We start from the raw sequence: 666 nt of genomic DNA on the forward strand, positions 1-666 counted from the left end.
TATATATATATATATATATATATATATATGTGTGTGTATGCATACACATCTATATGCACGTGTAAATTAGAGATATCTGAATATGAATATGAAATTGTTTATGCATGAATATACAGTGCATATTCTTATATTCTTTTATTCCTTTATTCTTTCATTGTTTTCATTTGTAAAGCCATGCCCATGCTGGGGCACAGCTTTGATTTTCCTCATGTAATCTCTGACTCATTGATGCTATTCAAGCGTCAGCAGCTTCTCCATTTCAATCTCTCCCGTCCTCAGTATCTTTCTATAAATATATACACTCACACACAAACACGCACACACACACATTCATTCTTTCAGTCATGCACACACACACACACACACACACACACACACACACACAGACACAACGCATATATATATATATATATATATATATATATATGACTGTGTATGTATGTATAATGTCTCTCCTCGTTGCCTTTCTACATCTACATATATTTGCATATATATTAATGTGATATATAACGATATACACTCTATCAGTCCATGCATCTTAAACACTTGGAAATAGGTATGTGTGTGAATGTGCGTGTGTATATATGTGTGTACGTCCGACGTACTGCATACGTATATGTAGTTACATATATATACATCCACACTCACACACGCACATATGCACAT

This window comes from Octopus bimaculoides, chromosome 17, assembly GCF_001194135.2.
Source record: "Octopus bimaculoides isolate UCB-OBI-ISO-001 chromosome 17, ASM119413v2, whole genome shotgun sequence".
Taxonomy (NCBI): Eukaryota; Metazoa; Mollusca; class Cephalopoda; order Octopoda; family Octopodidae; genus Octopus; species Octopus bimaculoides.